Consider the following 19,637-nt stretch of genomic DNA (forward strand, 5'->3'; position numbering starts at 1 on the left):
AAAGATAGATTTCAACATGAAGAGACCATTTGTGATTAACCTCAGTTGAACGAATCTAGCATCTGATTTTGATTATATGACATCAACCTAGAAACCAAATGAATTCACTTAGTCCATTTGTTACCCACTAATGTCTTGCGAAATTGGATGTTCAAAGGGCTGCATGAACATAAGCCACCGAATCTTCTTTTTAGAACACAATATTATACACGGCCGGGTCTTGTAGAAGAAATGAAGTGTCACCCAATTAGGTATCTTCCGAAAAACTCATTTATTGGTTGACTTGACCTTCATTAAACCCCTCTAAATAATGAATTAGTAGGCTTAACATCCACTTGAGATAACGTTCGTTTTGGAGTTTAGGTATTTGTTATACAACAACTCTTGTTAGATACCCCTCCGTCCCAAAATAAATATTGTTGATTTAATATAAAATTTATAGTAATATAGTACTCCTTCCGTAAACTAATATAAAAGCGTTTAGACCACTACTTTAGTGATCTAAAAACTTTTATATTAGTTTACAAAGGTAGTACTGAATTTGCGATATTTGTTTTGGAACGAGGCGAGCACCTTTCTCGTTAAATTGATGTTAATTAACTAGCAAAATGTTGTGGTAGTGATATTTAATTAGCCCCCGTTTACAGTACTGTCATTCGCTGGAATGGAAGGGTCAGTCTTGAGCGAGACACAAGAAAAGCAATTCGTGTTTTTCCTTTTCTTTAACAAAAGCGGAAGCACCGGGCCTCCTGATCAGCAAATTAGAGCAGTTGCCTAGCTACTGGACTGCACACCACAGGGTGAGAGGCGAGGTGGCACGCGTACGTCCATGCACATCCTGCACGAGGACGACTTCCCGACCTGGTTCATCTGCATGGACTCACCAAGAGCCAGCCTACCCGACCGATCGGGTGTCAGTTATAGTGCATCCCAACTCATGGATACGTTTCTAGGGATCATTCCCTTGCTCTCCCTCTAGCATTTTGGCTTGCTACTCGCTTCCTCCCCAATCTAGCTATTCGTTGGCTTATTGTATCCCTCCGAAAGAGTGAGCAATGTTTATTAAGAACTTATTGGGTTCCTACTAGTTCCTCCATCACGCTTTGGAGCACCAAAACTGGGATCCATTTGATGGCTACCCTTAGTAGTAGTACCATGCATTTTTCTTCTCCAACTAATCAAGATAACGTTGCTCTCATTGACATCTGTTGGTGTGGTTGTACTAGTGCTACATACAATAGCATTTTTGGGCCACATGGCGAAATGGTTCATGCACATTTGAGTTATTGACCACAAAACTTTGGCACCGCCGGAGAACTGCGAGCCCTAATAATTCGCCAACCAACGCAGGCATCCACAAACCGGGACAGACGCCGAACTGACTCCAGTTCATTCCGGGCGAGATCGCGGTCGACGGGTCGGTCTGGGCTTTTAGCTAGTGACGAGTGAGGCAGCTGATCGACGGCGACGTACGTGCGGTCACCGACGTCGACGGCTCTGCATACGGTTAGCCTAGTTTGTTTGTATAGGACGGAAACCAGACGGCTCGACGTCGACGGCTTTGCTAACTGTCAGTCTGCAAGTATTCAGTTGGCATGTTCAGATAAGTAACCATACATACAAGGAACATACTCCCTCCAGTTTTCTTTACTCCGCGTATTAGATTTCGGTCAAGTCAAACTTTACAAAGTTTGATCAAATTTATATTTAAAAATATCAATATCTACAATATCAAATATATACATTATGAAACTACATTTCTTAAAGAATCTAACAATATTGATTTGGCATGGTGAATGTTCATAATTTTTTCTATAAGTTTGGTTAAAATAAAGATACTTTGACTTCGGACAAAACTTATATACAGACTAAAAAGGACCGGAGGGAGTACCAGGCTAACCGCAGTGAGCCAGTGTGGCGATCCATGCGCACTACACTGGCTGCACACTACCATACCGAGCCAGTGTAGTGTGCAGTGTTGGCTCAGTTCACGCTGGTCAAAAACAAGATGGCAGAAGATTTGCTACTACCTCCGTACCGGTGTATAAGTCATTCACGTAGTTCTAGGTCGATAATTTAACTATCTAAATATGTATCATATTTGATAAAAAATATATATTTAGAAACTACATCCGTGTAGAAATCTAGTGATATACTTTTCATGACATATAACACATATTTAATTCCTCAAAACGGTGACCTAGAACTACGCAAATGACTTATACACCGGGACGGAGGGAGTATCAGCTTTCACCTGATGATTTAGCAAAAGAAAAGAAAAAGGAGAATTAAATATGTGTTATATGTCATGAAAAGAAGATTTGCTACTACCTCCGTCCCGGTGTATAAGTCATTCACGTAGTTCTAGGTCGATAATTTAACTATCTAAATATGTATCATATTTGATAAAAAATATATATTTAGAAACTACATCCGTGTAGAAATCTAGTGATATACTTTTCATGACATATAACACATATTTAATTCCTCAAAACGGTGACCTAGAACTACGCAAATGACTTATACACCGGGACGTAGGGAGTATCAGCTTTCACCTGATGATTTAGCAAAAGAAAAGAAAAAGGAGAGCGTTTCCTCAAAACGGTGACCAAGTTCAGACATGCTCAGTTTCACCTGATGATTCAGGTGTACATGTGGCGACCCAAGTTGCCACTGAGAGCGTTTCATCACAACGATGGTCTTATTACTGTGTGGGGTGAAAGAGGCTCGAATTCTCGACCTCAGGATCACTCGCTAATAGCTAGGAGACCTACGCGCTAGCCAACTGCGCCACCACCCCTTTGATGGATTACAACCAAAACAAACCCCCTTGTTAGCTGAAGGCCACGCAGACGGTAGCAAGAGAAAGTGATCGCGATCGGCTTTTTCATGTACGCTGTCTCAAGCCCCTTAATTTTGCGTTTTGTGTGCATGTTTTCTTTCCTTCTTTTTAGAGCGATGCTCTGCTCCGGCGCACCGGCCGAAAGATTCGGCCGGCCGCGCGCGGGCTGCTCGATCTTCATGCAACATTTTTTTTCGATGCAATAAATTTTGATGCTATGCTGTAATTTTCGTCAACGGTTGCAAAAAAAAAGTTATAGCAAAAAAATATCTACGTGATCGTAGCAAAAAAACGAAGAAGATGATGCGTGGTAGCAAAAGTCAAACATCGATTGTAGCAAATATCTACGTAACGTGTATGCAACTTTTTTAATGAACGATTGCAGCAAAAAAATGATGTCGGTTGTAGCAAAAAATAACACGGTTGTAACAAAAGTCAAAACACTGGTTGTACCAAAAATCCAACAAACTCGACTTGCAACCAAACGTATATACAGTTTTTTTACTGGACAAATGTAGTAAATAAAAAACACTTGTAGCAAATATGAACGCTTGTTGCAATAAATTTAGACGAAAAAAAAGCTACATGAAAAACGTTCGTATCAAAATAACACATGGTTGCAGCAAATTTAACGAAAAAATATTACATGCACCTGGCAGCGAGATGCACGGCCCGCAGACGACCGGCCGAACGATTCGACCGGCGCGCCAGGTGAAAGCGTTTACCTTCTTCTTATTAAGGAAATTCTCTTCGGGCCCATCGAGGGCAAAGTGCCGCAAGAAATGTGTGGGAAAATCACCTTTGTTAAAGGGATTATTTATGAAGCAACGATGTGTGCCGGTGGACGGATTGGGCCGGTCGTGTCGAGGCCCTACGATGCAGCGATCCATCGTCATTAAATCTAGACGTTCATTCAAACAAACCGTTGCAAAAAAAAAATTGACGATGGTAGAAGTAACAAGTTGCCGTTGTAGCAAATTTTGGTCATAGATGTAGCAAAAACGTGATTGTACCAAATTATCACCGTGCTTGTAGCAAAATAACGACGCTAATGGTGCGTGATAGCAAAACCAAATGTGGATTGTAACAGAAAGCGGACGTCGTTGTAGCAAGAAGTCGACACTGGCGATGTGTGCTAACAAAACCCGGCGTGGTTGTAGCAAAATGAGATGCAGATTGTAGCAAAAATCGACACCGGTTGTAGTAAAAAAAATCGGCGAATTCGGATTGCAACTCTGACGAACGTGGATGCAGCTTTTTTAATGGACGATTGTAGCAAAACTCGACATCGGATGTAACAAAAACCGACACCGGTTGTAGCAAAAAAAATTAACGAACTCGGGTTACAATTCTTACGAACATGGATGCAACTTTTTTAGTGAACATGTGTAGAAAAAATCAACATCGATTGTAGCAAAAAAATCGCTTATGCGGCTAACCACACGATAGGATTAGCCTTAATCCTATGAAGCGCACTCGGCCGGCCGAAGCGTTAGGCCAGCACGCCGATCCCAAACATTTCCTTTATTTATGTCTTCCTCAGAAGCGCCCTGATTCACCCAAACGTTTGGTGTGGGATTATACTTGTGAAAAGGATACCATTTTGCTTTCAGCTTTCTTTTCTTTTTCTAGAAACCGACAAGCTAGCTTATTGGACCCCTCCGAAAGATTGAGAAATGTTTATTAAGAACTTATTGGGTTCCTACTAGTTCCTCCATCACGCTTTGGAGGATCAAAACTGGGATCCATTTGATAGCTACTCTTAGTACCATGCATTTTTTCTTCTCCAACTAATCAAGATAGCGTTGTTCTCATTGACCTCTGTTGCTGTAGTACTAGTACTACATACAATAACATTTTTAGGCCACATGGCGAAATGGTTCATGCATATTTTGAGTTATTGACCATCTGCAAGAGCTAGTGCCATCACACGCATCATGGCACAAAACTTTTGGCAGCCCCCGAGAACTGCGAGCCCCAATAATTCGCCAAGCAACGCAGGCATGCACAAACCGGGACAGACGCCGAACTGACGCCAGTTCATTCCGGGCGATATCGCGGTCTGGGCTTTTAGCTAGTGACGAGTGAGGCAGCTGATCGACGGTGACGTACGTGCGGTCACCGACGTCGACGGCTCTGCGTACGGTTAGCCTAGTTTGTATAGGACGGAAACCAGATGGGGCCTACGCCCTACAACACCAGCTAACTGTAAGTCTGCAAGTATTCAGATAAGTAAGCATACAAAATACAAGTGTGAGAATCCTTTGCCAACCCATTAAAGGAACATACAGTTTGGGGGCAGGATCCCTAGTGAGCCAGTGTAGTGTGCAGTGCTGGCTCAGTTCACGCCGGTCAAAAAACAAGAATTACAGAAGCTTTGGTACCAGCTTTCACCTCGGCAAAGCAAAGAAGGAAAAAAAAGTACAGACCAAGTTCAGACATGCTCAGTTTCACCTGATGATTCAGGAGTACATGTGGCGACCCAAGTTGCCACTGAGAGCGTTTCATCACAACGATGGCCATATTCCGGTGTGTGGTGCGAGACGCTCGAACTCAGGATCACTCGCTCATAGCTATAAGACGTACGCGCTAGCCAACTGCGACACCACCACTTTGTTGATTCTGGACCAAAACAAATCCCCTTGTTAGTTGAAGGCCACGCAGACGGTAGAAAGAGAGTGAGGTCGCCTTCGCCTTCTTTGTGTACGCTTTTCTTATGCCCCTCAATTCTTCTTTTTGTGTGCATGTTTTCTTTCCTTCTTTTTATTAAGGAAATTCTCTTATGGGCCCATCGAGGGCAAAGTGCGGCAAGAAATGTGTGGCAAAATCATCTTTGGTTAAAGAGATTATTTATGGGCAACGATCTGCGCCGGCGGACCGGCGTAAGGATTGGGCATGTCACGTCCAGGCCCTTTGATGCAGCGATCCACAGTTGTTAGATCTGGACGTGATTGTAGCAAAAAGCGGACGTCAATGTAGCAAGAAATCGACACCAGCGATGCATTGTAACAAAACCCAACGTGGTTGTAGCAAAATGAAATGCAGATTGTAGCAAAAATCAACACCGATCGTAGCTAAAAAATTTGGCGAATTCGGGTTGCAACTCTGACGAACGTGTGGATGCAACTTTTTTAGTGGACGGTTGTAGCAACGATCGACACCGATTGTAGCAAAAAAATCCGACGAACTCGGGTTGCAACTCTGACGAACATGGAAGCAACTTTTTTAGTGAACAGGTGTAGCAAAAGTCAACATCGATTGTAGCAAAAAAAATCGCTGATGCGGCCAACCACACGATAGGATTTGCATTAATCCTATGACGCGCCCTCGGACGGCCGAAGCGCTCGACCAACGCATCGGCCCCAAACGTTTTTCTTATTTATGCCTTCCCGAGAAGCGCAGTGATAGGTACTATAACGTTTTCCAGATGGGCAGTGATAGGTGTTGGTCGATCGGCCTAAAAATTCGTCCGGTCACTCCGCAAGCATCGGATCCCTGGGCCCTGGTCATCAGATGTGTTCCTCGTCGTCTCTTTCGCCCTCCTCTCCCGGGTTCGCATCGCAAAAACACAAAGTGCAGAAAAACATGACGGCCACACCCCTTTCCCCCCATGCAGTGCTCGTTCCTTGACCTCATGCTAGGCGGCCGAACCAGCAACCGTCGCCCCTGTCCCTCGTCCTCGACGCTCGTCATCATCAAATTGCAAAAAAAAAGTTGCAAACCTATTGCAACTTTTTCTCGCGTTCCCGTTGCAAATATGGTGGCTCCTTAGCATCGACCACAACGCCATTCCTTGCCAGAGCTGCCCCATCCCGGGTTGCAGCATCAATGTCGATCAAGGCGTTGACATTTTCGGTCGAAGCCAAAAAACTGGGGTAGAAAAACAAAAACACTGGTTCCAGCAGGAGGCTATGGTAGTAATAAAAAGACTGGTTGCAGCAAAAATCAAATACGATGATAGCAAAATTATGGTTGGTTCCAGCTAAATCAAAACAAGGTAGTAGCAAAATTCGAGGCTGGTTCCAAGAAAAAACAAATACAGCGGTAGCAAAAGTCTGGCTGGTTCTAGCAAAATCAGAAGAAGGTAGTAGTGAAAACCAATGCTGGTTCCAGCAAAAAAAGTTACGACCTTCACCCCGGCCCCTCCACTTGGTGTATAACTGATAATAGGATCACGACCGACTATACCGCATTCCATTTCGGAAAAACTGTGGCAGCATGAAAATAAGGTGACGCACTGACAAGACTCGACCTAGGTCGATACTGGAGTTATCCAATTCATTCTCATCACGATCATGCATCCGGCATGGCCATGCCACAACCTATCACGTTCCACGTGACTAGGTTATCCAAGGTCTCTCACAACCATATAAGTCATCATAGCCACATATTGAGTTATATGTAAGTAAATATACAAATTTGTTAGTTCATGCAGCAGATGATAATTTAAAATTTTAATTAGCAAACATCACATCAAAAGTTCAAGCATGCTTGCGTGGTTCCATGTAGTCAGGATCAAGCTCGGTGAAGTTGACATCGGTGTTTCCCTCGTCGGAATCTACGTCATACACCATATACTATACTAAGTGCTAAAGGCTTAGCTATTGTCTCCAAAGATTTTTTTTTAAATAAATCTGAAAATAAACTAGACCTCCAGAGATTTTTTTTTTGCAAAAAGAATCATTTGAAAAGCTTTTGTAGTTTAAAAGATATGAAGGAAATGAATCCATTGACCATTTTGTAAAGAAACAGACACTTCCCAGGGTCAGACTGCAAAGGAGCAAGGCGCCCGATAGAAATTATGCCAACTCAACGAGAAAACGTATTCGGCAGAAGGACGCTTTAGAAAAATGGTTTGAAAAAGAAAGAATCCTGATGAGGGGGTCCCACCCGTCAGGTTTGAATCTCATCGGAGACAAAAACTCGCGGTGGTCATCGGCGGTGATCCACGGCGGGACAGGGGCAACCGAAGGCATCGGGGCACTAACCAGGTCATTCCGTGTCGGTGACAACTGGAGCCGATCATCAATGTGCACCACGTCGACGACGGCTACTTCTCCGGCGGACGGCGGCGGCAGGCCTGATTCGATCTCACCAAAGGGGCTGCCTACCATCGAATTGAAGCGCGTCTTAGGGAGAAGAATCCATCACGAGGCTACGCGAAAGATTTGGGGGCACTCTGTTGTACTCGCTTCCTCTCCAACCTCCATTACACTTTGCATTGATATAATGGCGTGGGATTATACCTGTGAAAAGGACACCATTTTGCTTTAGCTTTCCTTTTTTTTTTCCCTAGCTTATTGGGTTCCTACTAGTTCCTCCATCACGCTTTGGAGCACCAAAACTGGGATCCATTTGATGGCTACTCTTAGTATCATGCATTTTTCTTTTCCAACTAATCAAGATAACGTTGCTCTCATTGACCTCTGTTGCTGTGGTACTAGTACTACATACAATAAGATTTTTGGGCCACATGGCGAAATGGTTGATGCATATTTTGAGTTATTGACCATCTGCAAGAACTAGTATGCCATCACACGCAACATGGCACAAAACTTTGGCAGCTCCCGAGAACTGTGAGCCCCAATAATTCGCCAACCAACGCAGGCATGCACAAACCGGGAGAGACGCCGAACTGACGCCAGTTCATTCCGGGCGATATCGCGGTCTGGGCTTTTAGCTAGTGACGAGTGAGGCAGCTGATCGACGGCGACGTACGTGCGGTCACCGACGTCGACGGCTCTGCGTACGGTTAGCCTAGTTTGTATAGGACGGAAACCAGATGGGGCCTACGCCCTACAACACCAGCTAACTGTAAGTCTGCAAGTATTCAGTTGACATGTTCAGATTCAGATAAGTAACCATACATACAAGTGTGAGAATCCTTTGCCAACCCATTAAAGGAACATACAGTGTGAGATCCCTAGTGAGCCACTGCAGTGCAGTGCTGGTTCAGTTCACGCCGGTCAAAAAACAAGAATGACAGAAGATTTGAGGCCAGCACCTCGGCAAAGCAAAGGGGAAAAACTAAGACCAAGTTCAGACATGCTCAGTTTCACCTGATGATTCAGGTGTAGATGTGGCCACCCAAGTTGCCAGTTAGAGCGTTTCATCACAACTATGGTCTTATTAGTGTGTGGGGTGAGAGAGGCTCGAACTCTCGACCTCAGGATCACTCGCTGACAGCTATGAGACCTACGCGCTAGCCAACTGCGCCACCACCCCTCTGATGGACTGCGACTAAAACAAACCCCCTTGTTATTTGAAGGCTACGCAGACGGTAGCAAGAGAAGGTGGTCTCCATCGGCTTTTTAGTCTACGCTTTTCTCATGCCCCTCAATTCTTCGTTTCCTGTGCATGTTTTCTTTCCTTTCTTTTTATTAAGGAAATTCTCAGGCCCAAGAGTGCGGCAAGAAATGTGTGGCAAAATCACCTTTGGTTAAAGAGATTATTTATGTCTTCCATAAGCGCCCTGACTCACTTTTCCATGAACTTCTGTACTATAGCTTTTTCTAGATGGATAGTCAGGGGTGATTTTACCGTCCGGACACCCTGGGCACGTGCCCAGGCTCGACCCCGCCACTTACCAAAAACTTTCCCGAGCTTCTGAAGCCGCAAGAGTCCTAAAAACTGCTCAAATACGCAGAAAAGTCGTGAAAATAAGCTGCAAACAAGAAAACTACTCTATGACTGGGCCAGGGTGATTGTTTCCTTGCCTATTGGGCCTTGCACTCTTTGCGGAATGTGGGTGTCGAATCTTGAACTTCCCAAAACAAAAAATGGCGAAAATCAGGAGACGAATCGATCGATTCGTTGCCTCTCATCAAGATGGGAACGGACACTCGTGCAGCATGCCCAAGCAAGCTGCATACTCCGGCTTCGGAAACGATCTGGACGCTGGTGGAGGACCGAGTGTTGGGGGGAGTGGAGGGAACTTATGAGCGATGTCCGGCAAGCCGCAAAAAAGTTGGCGTGCAGTGGGGCCATGACTCCGTCGGACAAGGCGGGCGAGGGTCATGTAACATCGGAAGTGCAAGCGCCAAGGCGACAACTCCTCTCATGGGAATTTCACGGCGGATAATGTAGAAGTTAATCATGTTGTTTCTATAGGATTAGGAAAGAAAGCCAAACCGAGTCCTAGTAGTATTAGGATTCCTAATCCTAGTCTATTTCCATAGTCCCTTGTGGACGTGTATAAAAGACACCCTAGGGATGTTGATTGTAACACCAGAAAAACGAAAAGCAATACAAAGCAAAGGCTCGACACGGGCCTTTAGCCATCAAATCCATTGATCAGTTTTATTCGTGTCGCTAGTTACGCAAGTTCCGTCAAGTAGCCGGCCGAAGCAAGAATCGCGTAGGCACGCCTGTACAGCTGCATACGCACGTTCAAAAGCCAACAATTGGTATCTAGAGCCTCGACGATCATCGATCTACGATGACGGACAACGACGCTGAGTCGGTCAAGTCCGGTAAGGGCGGTGCCAAGGCGAACAAGAACGGCGACAAGGTGAAGAAGGGCCTCAAGTCAGCAACCAGTGGTGGAGGAACGAGCGGCGCCAACGTCCAGGCGCATCGCAACATCCCCATCCAGTACCCGATGCTCACCGACGCCAACTATGGTGTGTGGGCGGTGAAGATGAAGATTATTTTCCGAACCCTTCGAGTGTGGCAGGCAATCACGGACGACGACGTCGATGACGAGTCCGACGAAGGTGCCATGGCCGCCATAGCCCAGTCTGTGCCGGATTCCGTGCTGATGACATTGACGGAGTTCGAAAGGGCAAGAGAGGCGTGGAACGCACTCAAGTAGATGAGGATCAGAGAAGATCACGTCACCAAGGCTCGAGCACAAGTGCTGAAGCGCCAATTTCACAAGTTGCAGATGGAGGAAACTGAATCGGTGAACGACTATGCCATGCGTCTTACTACTTTGGTGGGAGAGATCCGCGCGCTTCGTGCAAAGCTCGATGAGACCGAGATTGTGGAGAAATATTTCAGTTCGGTGACTGATAAATTCACGTACATCATCGGCACGCTCGAGCAGCTTTACGACATCGACGACATGACCATAACGGAGGCAATCGGACGCTTGCGGACATGGGAAGAGAATGCTCGTGGCTGTCGGAAAGGCAAAGGAGGAGGTAGCGACGAACTCATGTACTCGCGCGCAGATTGGGAGGCCCCAAGTAGCAAAGGAAGGCGTGATGGTGGCGAAGGCTCAAGCAACGTGAAGCACGACGGACAAACCGGAAAAGGCAAAGGAAAAGGCAAGCCACAAGGTCGTGGTAAGGCAGACCAATCTAAAGGGCGGAAGCCACGGAACTTGGATTTATCCGAGGTTAAGTGCTATAACTGCAACGAGATGGGTCACTTTGCAAAGGATTGTCCGAAGCCTAACAAGCGGGAGATCAAGGCAAATTTGGCAAAGCAGGAAGACGAAGGTCCAGGTCTTCTGATGACCGAAGTTTGTGATCTTGCTGAAACGGTGGTTGTGAAACCAACCCGGAAGGTGCTACTTCATGAGAAGAATGTGACACCTAGGTTATCCGGGGATCACAATGTGTCGTGGTATCTCGACACGGGTGCCAATAACCACATGACGGGATGCAAGGAGAAATTTCTCGAGCTGGAATATGATGTTCAAGGCTCGGTCAAGTTCGGTGATGGCTCAGCTGTGGAGATTTGCGGGCAAGGATCTGTCCTCTTCGAGGGTCTCATAGGCGAACATCGCATACTCACCGGAGTGTACTACATCCCACAGCTTCGCAACAACATTATCTCTATTGGGAAGCTTGACGAGAATGGATGCAAGGTGAATATCGAGAACGGAGTGATGACGATCTTCGACAACCTCCGAAACGTGCTAGCTCGTGTTAATCGCACACGGAATATGCTCTATATCCTCAACCTTGATCAATCTCAACCGGAGTGTTGGCTCGCCAAGAGTGATGATGATTCGTGGTTATGGCATGCTAGATTTGGACACGTTAACTTCTACGCTTTGAAGAAGATGTCAAAGATGGAGATGGTATCCGGGATGCCATTTATCGACCATGTTGATCGAGTATGTGACGGGTGCTTGGTTGGAAAACAGCACCTCAGGCCGTTCCCTGCTCAGTCTATCTATCGTGCAAGTGATGCACTCGAGCTGCTCCATGGTGATCTATGTGGCCCTATCACCCCAGCAACTCACGCGGGAAAGAAGTATTTCTTCCTCGTGGTAGACGACTACTCGAGATATATGTGGGTCATTCTCCTACGATCTAAAGATGAGGTGTTTGAAGCGTTCAAGAAGCTGAAGGCTGCAACGGAGATGGAACACAAGTTGAAGGTTCGCGCTCTACGGACAGATCGCGGCGGAGAATTTACGTCGAACGAATTCAACGATTACTGCGAGAAGATTGGCATAAAAAGGTTCCTCACGGCACCTTACACGCCGCAGCAGAACGGGGTCGTTGAAAGGCGCAATCGAACCGTCGTTGACATGGCAAGGAGTTTACTCAAGAGCAAGAACCTGCCGGGGACTTTTTGGGGAGAAGCTGTTTCGACGGCGGTCTATCTTCTCAACCGGGCTCCAACGAAGGCGGTGGTCGGCAAGACTCCGTATGAAGCAATTTACGGACGTAAGCCGAATGTGTCTCATCTACGGACGTTCGGGTGCGTGGCACATGTGAAGACGGCGGAGCCGCATCTCTCAAAGCTTGCCGTTCGTAGCACCAAGATGGTGTTCATCGGATACGAGAGGAGTTCCGGCACCAAAGCATACCGCTTATACGATCCACAAACCAAGCGTCTACGGATTTCACGCGACGTCGTGTTTGAAGAAAACCAAGCGTGGAATTGGAGCGCCGCAGCCGACAATGCTCCAAACAGTAACATATTCACGGTTGAATTTCCAACTGATGATGACGCAGGGGAGGATGTCCAAGTGGTTGATAAGACGCCCAACCAAGGTGACCACAATGGTAGTGATCATCATGGTGCCGACACCGACGATGACGTGCATAGGTCGCAAGGAGATAGCGACAACGAAGCGCACGGCACGGGTGGAGATCTCAACGACAACATCGACAACGAGGCGCATAGTGACGATGACAATCAAGATGATGATCATGATCACGGCGACTACGCCGACGACGCGGATGTCGATGACACGCCCGAGACTCAGCCATCTTCCTCAAGTGCATCAACATCGACACAATTTGTGTCACCTCCTTCGCAAGCCACAACAGATTCCTCAGGGCCTCGTTGCTACAAGACCCTCAAGAAAGCCTACAAGTACACAAAGCCAGTTACGCTCGAGTACTCCGGACTATGTCTGTTCGGAGTTGAGGAGCCGGTGAACTTCGTAGAGGCGAGAAAAAGCCGTAGTTGGACGCACGCCATGGATGAGGAGATGAAGGCGATTGAGAGCAATGGCACGTGGACTTTGGTAACCCGTCCTCTAAACCAAAAGGTGATATGTTTGAAGTGGGTTTACAAGTTAAAGAAGGACACGGAGGGTGCCATTGTGAAGTACAAGGCAAGACTCGTTGCAAAGGGCTACGTACAACGTCAAGGAGTTGACTATGATGAGGTGTTTGCACCGGTTGCTCGAATCGAGACGGTGAGAGTGCTCCTAGCTTTGGCAGCACAAGAGGATTGGAAGGTTCATCATATGGATGTTAAATCCGCTTTCCTCAACGGCGATCTCACAGAAGAAGTGTACGTGGAACAACCCCTTGGCTATGAGAAGAAAGGTGAAGAAGGGAACGTTTACAAGCTCAAGAAGACACTTTACGGGTTGAAGCAAGCGCCAAGAGCTTGGAACTCAAAGTTAGACCGGAGTTTGGTCTCGCTCGGGTTCAAGAGATGTCCCCTCGAGCACGCAGTATATACAAAGAACTCCAAAGGCTCAAACCTGCTAGTTGGAGTTTATGTCGACGATCTGATTATCACCGGAGATAGCGTACAAGAAACTGAATGTTTCAAGGCGCAAATGAAGAACAAGTTTAGCATGAGCGATCTGGGATTACTCAGCTATTACTTGGGCATCGAAGTGAAGCAAAGCTCCGAGGAGATTTCCCTATGTCAATCGGCTTATGCGGTCAAGTTATTGGAAAAGTGTGGCATGTCAGATTGCTACGAGACACAAGTTCCAATGGACCAACGTCACAAGTTGAGCAAGCGTAGCTCAAATCCGCCGCTGGACACCACAATGTATCGAAGTGTTGTGGGCAACCTAAGATATTTGGTGCATACCCGACTGACTTGGCTTATTCAGTCGGGATCGTGAGTCGTTTCATGGAGAATCGGACAACCGAGCACATGAGCGCGGTCAATCAAATCTTGCGCTATGTGAAAGGCACCATTAATCTTGGTTGCACGTACAGAAAGGGAAGGAAAGGATTGATCCTTCGTGGATATTCAGATAGTGACATGGCAGGTGATGTTGATGACCGAAAGAGCACAACGGGCATGGTCTTCTACCTTGGCCCGAATCCGATTAGCTGGAATTCTCAGAAGCAAAAGGTGGTGGCACTGTCTTCATGCGAGGCAGAATACATAGCGGCAAGCACGGCGGCTTGTCAAGCAGTGTGGCTGAGAAGACTCCTAGCTATTCTTGCAAAGCGGGAGGTGCAAAAGGTGTCACTGAAGATCGATAACCAAGCTGCAATCTCGTTGTGCAAAAATCCGGTTCATCACGAAAGGAGCAAGCACATAGATACCCGGTTCCATCATATCCGGGAGTGCATTGAAGAAGGGTTGATGGAGGTTCAACATGTGAACACGAAAGACCAACTTGCCGATATTTTCACCAAGTCCCTCGGTCGACAGAAGTTCATCGAGATGAGGAGGAAAGTCGGAGTGCAAGAAGTGAAGTCAAGCAACAAGATTAAGGAGGTGAATGTAGAAGTTAATCATGTTGTTTCTATAGGATTAGGAAAAAAAGCCAAACCGAGTCCTAGTAGTATTAGGATTCCTAGTCCTAGACTATTTCCATAGTCCCTTGTGGACGTGTATGATTGTAAAACCAGAAAAACGAAAAGCAATATAAAGCAAAGGCTCGACACGAGCCTTTAGCCATCAAATTCAAAGATCAGTTTTATTCGTGTCGCTAGTTACGCAAGTTCCGTCAAGTAGCCGGCCGAAGCAAGAATCGCGTAGGCACGCCTGTACAGCTGCATACGCACGTTCAAAAGCCAACGGACAATGACTTTTCTTCAAACCCTAATAACCGCTCGAGCCACGATCAGAGGCTGCTAGCACGAAACCTTCAACATCGACGGCTACCAGCAGCACGCGATAATCAGGTCAGTTATTCTCTTTAATTTACAGAAAAATTGTGCAACTGAACATTAAATTACGGTTGTTCTGTTGGGGAACGTCGCATGGGAAACAAAAAATTTCCTACGCGCACGAAGACCTATCATGGTGATGTCCATCTACGAGAGGGGATGAGTGATCTACGTACCCTTGTAGACCGTACAGCAGAAGCGTTAGAGAACGCGGTTGATGTAGTGGAACGTCCTCACGTCCCTCGATCCGCCCCGCGAACAATCCCGCGATCAGTCCCACGATCTAGTACCGAACGGACGGCACCTCCGCGTTCAGCACACGTACAGCTCGACAATGATCTCGGCCTTCTTGATCCAGCAAGAGAGACGGAGAGGTAGAAGAGTTCTCCGGCAGCGTGACGGCGCTCCGAAGGTTGGTGATGACCTTGTCTCAGCAGGGCTCCGCCCGAGCTCCGCAGAAACGCGATCTAGAGGAAAAACCGTGGAGGTATGTGGTCGGGCTGCCGTGGAAAAGTCGTCTCAAATCAGCCCTAAAACCTCCGTATATATAGGTGGGAGGGAGGGGAGGAGGCAGCCTCAAAACCTAAAGGTTTGGCCGAAATTGGAGGTGGAGGAGTCCTACTCCAATCCTACTTGGAGTAGGATTCCACCTTCCCACTTGGAAACTCTTTCCACCTTGTGTTTTTTCCTTCTCAAACCTTATGGGCCTTAGTGGGAACTTATTCCAGCCCACTAGGGGCTGGTTTATCTCTTCACATAGCCCATGAGACCCCTTGGGGCGTGACACCCCTCCCGATGGTCCCCGGCACCCCTCCCGGCACTCCCGGTACACTACCGATGAGCCCGAAACTTTTCCGGTAATGCACGAAAACCTTCCGGTAACCAAATGAGGTCATCCTATATATCAATCTTCGTTTCCGGACCATTCCGGAAACCCTCGTGACGTCCGTGATCTCATCCGGGACTCCGAACAACATTCGGTAACCAACCATATAACTCAAATACGCATAAAACAACGTCGAACCTTAAGTGTGCAGACCCTGCGGGTTCGAGAACTATGTAGACATGACCCGAGAGACTCCTCGGTCAATATCCAATAGCGGGACCTGGATGCCCATATTGGATCCTACATATTCTACGAAGATCTTATCGTTTGAACCTCAGTGCCAAGGATTCATATAATCCCGTATGTCATTCCCTTTGTCCTTCGGTATGTTACTTGCCCAAGATTCGATCGTCAGTATCCGCATACCTATTTCAATCTCGTTTACCGGCAAGTCTCTTTACTCGTTCCGTAATACAAGATCCCGCAACTTACACTAAGTCACATTGCTTGCAAGGCTTGTGTGTGATGTTGTATTACCGAGTGGGCCCCGAGATACCTCTCCGTCACACGGAGTGACAAATCCCAGTCTCGATCCATACTAACTCAACTAACACCTTCGGAGATACCTGTAGAGCATCTTTATAGTCACCCAGTTACGTTGCGACGTTTGATACACACAAAGCATTCCTCCGGTGTCAGTGAGTTATATGATCTCATGGTCATAGGAACAAATACTTGACACGCAGAAAACAGTAGCAACAAAATGACACGATCAACATGCTACGTCTATTAGTTTGGGTCTAGTCCATCACATGATTCTCCTAATGATGTGATCCCGTTATCAAGTGACAACACTTGCCTATGGCCAGGAAACCTTGACCATCTTTGATCAACGAGCTAGTCAACTAGAGGCTTACTAGGGACAGTGTTTTGTCTATGTATCCACACAAGCATTGTGTTTCCAATCAATACAATTATAGCATGGATAATAAACGATTATCATGAACTAAGAAATATAATAATAACTAATTTATTATTGCCTCTAGGGCATATTTCCAACAGTCTCCCACTTGCACTAGAGTCAATAATCTAGTTCACATCACCATGTGATTCCAACGAATCCAACACCCATATAGTTATGGGGTCTGATCACGTCTTGCTCGTGAGAGAGGTTTTAGTCAACGGTTCTGAAACTTTCAGATCCGTGCGTTCTTTACAAATCTTTATGTCATCTTATAGATGCTGCTACTACGTGCTATTCGGAAATGCTCCAAATATCTACTCTACTATACGAATCCGTTTCACTACTCATAGTTATTCGGATTAGTGTCAAAGCTTGCATCGACGTAACCCTTTACGACGAACTCTTTAACCACCTCCATAATCGAGAAAAAATTCCTTAGTCCATTAGCTACTAAGGATAAATTTTGACCGCTGCTAGTGATTCAATCATGGATCACTCTCTGTACCTCTCAACATACTTTGAGTCAAGGCACACATCAGGTGCGGTACACAGCATGTCATACTTTAGACTCTACGGCTAAGGCATAGAAGACGACCTTCGTCTATTCTCTTTATTCTACCGTGGTCGGGTTTTGAGTCTTACTCAAATTCACACCTCACAACGCAACCAAGAACTCCTTCTTTGCTGGTCTATTTTGAACTCTTTCAAAAACTTGTCAAGGCATGCATCTTGTTGAAACTTCTATTAAGCGCTTTCGATCTATCTCCATAGATCTTTGATGCTCAACGTTCAAGTAGCGTAATCCAGGTACTCCTTTGAAAACTCCTTTCAAACAACCTTGTATACTTTACAGAAATTCTACATTACTTCTGATCCACAATATGTCAACCACATATACCTATCAGAAATTCTATAGTGCTCCCACTCACTTCTTTGGAAATACAAGTTTCTCATAAACCTTGTACAAACCCAAAATCTTTGATCATCTCATCAAAGTGTATATTCCAACTCCGAGATGCTTGCACCAGTCCATTGAAGGATCACTGGAGCTTGCATACTTGCTAGTATCTTTAGGATCGACAAAACCTTCTGGTTGTATCACATACAATGTTTGCTCAAGGAAACCGTCGAGAAAACAATGTTTTGACATCCTACGTGCAATATTTCATAAATAATGCATCAACAACTAACATAATTCTAACAGACTTTTAGCATCGCTATGAGTGAGAAAGTCTCATCATAGTCAACTGTTTGATCTTATCGAAAACATCTTTGCGACAAGTCGAGCTTTTCTTAATAGTGACTTATCACCATCATCGCCTGTCTTCTTTTAAAGATCCATTTTTACTCAATAGTCCTATGACCATCAAGTAGTTCTACCAAAGTCTACACTTTGTTTTCACACATGGATCCTCTCTCGGATTTCATGGCTTCCAGCCATTTGTCGGAATCTGGGCCCACCATCGCTTTCTCCATAACTCGTAGGTTCACTGTTGCTCAACAACATGACCTCCAAGACAGGGTTACCGTACTACTCTGCAGCAGTACGCGACCTTGTCGACCTACGAGGTTTGTAGTAACTTGATTCGAAGCTCAATGATCATCATCATCAACTTCCACTTCAATTGGTGTAGGCGCCACATGAACAACTTCCTGCGCCCTGTTACACACTGGTTGAAGTGATGGTTCAATAACCTCATCAAGTTCTACTACCCTCCCACTCAATTCTTTCGAGAGAAACCTTTCCTCGAGAAAGGATCCGTTTCTAGAAACAAACACTTTGCTTTCGAATCTGAGATAGGAGATGTACCCAACTGTTTTGGATATCCTATGAAGATGCATTTATCCGCTTTGGGTTCGAGTTTATGAGACTGAAACGTTTTCACATAAGTGTCGAAACCCCAAACTTTCAAGAAACGACAGTTTAGATTTCTCTAAACCTCAGTCTATACTGTGTCATCTCAACGGAAATACGCGGTGCCCTATTTAAAGTGAGTGCGGTTGTCTCTAATGCATAACCCATAAACGATAGTGGTAATTCGATAAGAGACATCATAGTATGCACCATACCAAATAATGCGTGGCTATGACGTTCAGACACATCATCACACTATGATGTTCCAGGTGGCATGAACTGCGAAACAATTTCCACATTGTCTTAACTGTGTACCAAAACTCGTAACTTAGATATTCATTTCCATGATCATATCGTAGACAGTTTATCCTCTTGTTACGACGAACTTCACTCTGAAACAGAATTGAACTTTTCAACATTTTAGACTTGTGATTCATTAAGTAAATACTCCTGTATCTACTCAAATCGTCAATGAAGTAAGAACATAATGATATCCACTGCGTGCCTCAGCACCCATTGGACTGCATACATCAAAATGTATCACTTCCAACAAGTTACTATCTTATTTCATCTCAATGAAAACAAGGCCTTGCTCATGTGGTATGATTCGCATGTCACTAGTGATTCGAAATCAGGTGAGTACAAAGATCCATCAGCATGGAGCCTCTTCATGCAATTTATACTAACATGACTCAAGCGGCAGTGCCACAAGTAAGTGGTACTATCATCATCAACTCGTATCTTTTGGCACCAATATCATGAACATGTGTAACACTACGATCGAGATTCAATAAACCATTGAAGGTGATTATTCAAGAAAATAGAGTAACCATTATTCTCTTTAAATGAATAATCGTATTGCAATAAAC

The 19,637-nt window shown here is 45.5% G+C and overlaps 1 non-coding gene across 1 annotated transcript; it reads right to left on the reverse strand.

Moving 5' to 3' along the window:
- Positions 1-8,979: 8,979 nt before the first annotated feature.
- On the reverse strand, positions 8,980-9,067 carry TRNAM-CAU. Its single transcript is given in 2 exon segments — positions 8,980-9,015; positions 9,030-9,067. It is a non-coding gene; the product is annotated as a tRNA-Met (tRNA).
- Between the last annotated feature and the right edge of the window lie 10,570 nt (positions 9,068-19,637).

Source organism: Hordeum vulgare, chromosome 5H (assembly GCF_904849725.1).
Source record: "Hordeum vulgare subsp. vulgare chromosome 5H, MorexV3_pseudomolecules_assembly, whole genome shotgun sequence".
NCBI lineage: Eukaryota > Viridiplantae > Streptophyta > Magnoliopsida > Poales > Poaceae > Hordeum > Hordeum vulgare.